Genomic DNA, 4,372 nt, shown 5'->3' on the forward strand with positions numbered 1-4,372 from the left:
CGGTGGTAATACTGGAAGACAGAGTGCTTTGGGCCACGGCCAAGACTCATAAAGTAGCTGTGTTCAAGAATCATCATACTTAACTAGGAGAGTCAATAACACTATCTGGATTCTGAGTTCCTATAGAAGCCAATCTTTCTGAATTTCAAAGCGATTCAGAGGCTGAAAAGGACTGCAGATGCTGTTGGATTCTGACCTCCCTGCACTCGAAGTGGATTTTCTGGAGCTAAAAAAACTTAATTGGCGCGCTCTTAATTGAGTTGGAAATTAGACATCCTGGGCTTTCCAGCAATGTATAATAGTCCATATTTTGCCCGAGATTTGATGGCCCAAACAGGCGTTCTAAATCAGCTCAAGAATTCTGGCGTAAAACGCCGGAACTGGCACAAGAATGGGAGTTAAACGCCCAAACTGGCACAAAAGCTGGCGTTTAACTCCAAGAAAAGTCTCTACACATGAAAGCTTCAATTCTCAGCCCAAGCACACACCAAGAGGGCCCAGAAGTGGATTTTTATGTCATTTACTCATCTTTGTAAACCCGAAGCTACTAGTTCTCTACAAATAGGACCTTTTTCTATTGTATTATACATCTTTTGATCACTTTAGATCTTAGGATCATCTTTGGACGTCTAGTTCTTAGATTATGGGAGGCTGGCCATTCGGCCATGCCTAGACCTTGTTCTTATGTATTTTCAACGGTGGAGTTTCTACACACCATAGATTAAGGTGTGGAGCTCTACTGTACCTCGAGTATTAATGCAATTACTATTGTTCTTCTATTCAATTCAGCTTATTCTTGCTCTAAGATATTCATTCGCACCCAAGAACATGATGAATGTGATGATTATGTGACGCTCATCATCATTCTCACTTATGAACGCGTGCCTGACAACCACTTCCGTTCTACAAGCGAACAAGGCTTGAATGTTTATCTCTTGGATTTCTTAATCGGAATCTTCGTGGTATAAGCTAGAATTGATGGTGGCATTCAAGAGAATCCAGAAGGTCTAAACCTTGTCTGTGGTATTCTGAGTAGGATTCAAGGATTGAATGACTGTGACGAGCTTCAAACTCCTGAAGGCTGGGCATTAGCGACAGACGCAAAAGAATCACTGGATTCTATTCCAACCTAATTGAGAACCGATAGATGATTAGCCTACTGTGACAGAGCGCGTTGAACATTTTCACTGAGAGGATGGGACTGTAGCCATTGACAACGGTGATGCCCAACATACAGCTTGCCATGGAAAGGAGTAAGAATGATTGGATGAAGACAGTAGGAAAGCAGAGAGACGGAAGGGACAAAGCATCTCCATACACTTATCTGAAATTCTCACCAATGAATTACATAAGTATCTCTATCTTTATTCTATGCTTTATTCATAAATCATTCATAACCATTTGAATCTGCCTGACTGAGATTTACAAGATGACCATAGCTTGCTTCATACCAACAATCTCCGTGGGATCGACCCTTACTCGCGTAAGGTTTATTACTTGGACGACCCAGTGCACTTGCTGGTTAGTTGTGCGAAGTTGTGATAAAAAGTTGAGATTGCAATTGTGCGTACTATGTTGATGGCGCCATTGATGATCACAATTTCGTGCACCAATGATGAGTGTCACGGATCATCAAATCCATCAGGTTGAAGTGCAGCGAATATCTTAGAATAAGAATAAGCTTGAATTGAATAGAAGAACAATAGTAATTGCATTAATTCTTGAGGTACAGCAGAGCTCCACACCTTAATCTATGGTGTGTAGAAACTCCACCGTTGAAAATACATAAGTTATGGTCCAGGCATGGCCGAATGGCCAGCCTCCAAAACTTGATCAATAGTCTCGTAAGATGAACAATAGATTAAAACCGAGACCAAAGATGTGGTCAAAAGACCGAATGGTCAAAGACAGCTAATACAATAGTAAAAAGTTCTATTTATACGAAACTAGTTACTAGGGTTTACAAAAATAAGTCTTAGTGCAGAAATCCACTTTCGGGGCCCACTTTGGTGTGTGCTTGAGCTTTTCACGTGCAGAGGCTTCTCTTGGGGTTAAACGCCAAGTTGTAACGTGTTTTTGGCGTTTAACTCTGATTTGTGACGTGTTTCTCGCGTTTTACTCCAGAATGCAGCATGGAACTGGCGTTGAACTCCAGTTTGCATCGTCTAAGCTCGAATAAAGTATGAACTATTATATATTACTGGAAAGCCCTGGATGTCTATTTTCTAACGCAGTTGAGAGAGAGCAATTTGGAGTTTTGTAGCTCTAGAAAATCCATTTCGAGTGCAGGGAGGTTAGAATCCAACAACATCAGTAGTCCTTTTTCAGCCTGAATCTGATTTTTGCTCAGGTCCCTCAATTTCAGCATGAAAATACCTGAAATCACAAAAAAATACACAAACTCATAGTAAAGTCCAGAAATGTGAATTTTGCATAAAAACTAATAAAAACATCCCTAAAAGTAGCTAGATCCTACTAAAAACTACCTAAAAACAATGCCAAAAAGCGTATAAATTATCCGCTCATCACAACACCAAACTTAAATTGTTGCTTGTCCCCAAGCAACTGAAAATCAAATAGGATAAAAAGAAGAAAATATACTATAAATCTCAAAATATCAGTGAATATTAGTCTTAATTAGATGAGCAAGACTTGTAGCTTTTTGCTTTTGAACAGGTTTGGCATCTCACTTTATCCTTTGAAGTTTAGAATGATTGGCATCCATAGGAACTCAGAGCTCGGATAGTGTTATTGATTCTCCTAGTTAAGTATGTTAATTCTTGAACACAGCTACTTTTTTGAGTTTTGGCCGTGGCCTTAAGCACTTTGTTTTCCAGTATTACCACCGGATACATAAATGCCACAGACACATGACTGGGTGAACTTTTTCAGATTGTGACTCAGCTTTACTAACGTCCCCAGTTAGAGGTGTCTAGAGCTCTTAAGCACACTCTTTTTGCTTTGGATCACGACTTTAACCACTCAGTCTCAAGCTTTTCAGTTGGACCTGCATGCCACAAGCACATGGTTAGGGACAGCTTGATTTAGCCATTTAAGCCTGGATTTTATTTCCTTGGGCCCTCCTATCCATTGATGCTCAAAGCCTTGGATCCTTTTTACCCTTTCCTTTTGGTTTTAAGGGCTATTGGCTTTTTCTGCTTGCTTTTTCTTTTTCTTTTATATTTTTTTCGCTACTTTTTTTTCACTACTTTTTCTTGCTTCAAGAATCAATTTCATGATTTTTCAGATTATCAATAACATTTCTCTTGTTCATCATTCTTTCAAGAGCCAACAATTTTAACATTCATAAACAACAAAATAAAAAATATGCACTGTTCAAGCATTCATTCAGAAAACAAAAAGTATTGTCACCACATCAATATAATTAAACTAATTTCAAGGATGAATTCAAAATTCATGTACTTGTTGTTCTTTTGTATTAAAAACATTTTTCATTTAAGAAAGGTGAAGCGTTCATGGAATTATTCATAGCCTTAAGACATAGTTACTAGATACTAATGATCATGTAATAAAGACACAAACATAGACAAACATGAAGCTCAAAAATAAAAAAACAGAGAGATAAGAACAAGGAAGTTAAGGAATGAGTCTACCTTAGTGATGGTGGCGCCTTCTTCTTGAAGAACCAAAGGTTCTCTTGAGCTCCTCTATGTCTCTTCCTTGCCTCTGTTGCTTGATCCTTAGTGATTTTGGTGCTCCTATCCTTAGTTGCTCCCAATAATTGTGTGGAGGAAAAAGTATCCCCTGAGGTATCTCAGTTCCCTCCTCATGCTCTTGTTGAGGTCCATGAGTGGGCTCTCTTGATGTGCAGTCAAATGCTCTACTACTGAGCTTTAGACCCTTGAGATAAATCTCTCCATCTCCCATGACTCAGAGATGGAAGGTTTTGTCTTCCCTTTCCTCTTTCTAGAGGTTTCTCCAGCCTTAGGTGCCATAAATGGTTTTGGAAAAACAAAAAGCTATGCTTTTACCACACCAAGCTTAGAATGTTGCTCGCTGGTGGACGAAATTGTGATCACTATTCCTTAAGTTGTATGAAATTATTATTGTGGCACCAGTTGAATTCACAACTCCGTTCAACTAACCAGCAAGTGTACTGGGTCGTCCAAGTAATAAACCTTACGTGAGTAAGGGTCGATCCCACAGAGATTGTTGGTATGAAGCAAGCTATGGTTACCTTGTAAATCTCAGTTAGGCAGATTAAATTTGTTTATGGGTTTTCGAAAATAGAAATAAGAAAATAAATAATAAAAGGGATAGAATACTCATGCAGATTCATTGGTGGGAATTTCAGATAAGCGAATGGAGATACTGTATGGCTCAAGGACGCCTGCTCTCCCACTGCTTCACT

This window comes from Arachis duranensis, chromosome 5 (genome assembly GCF_000817695.3).
Source record: "Arachis duranensis cultivar V14167 chromosome 5, aradu.V14167.gnm2.J7QH, whole genome shotgun sequence".
NCBI lineage: Eukaryota > Viridiplantae > Streptophyta > Magnoliopsida > Fabales > Fabaceae > Arachis > Arachis duranensis.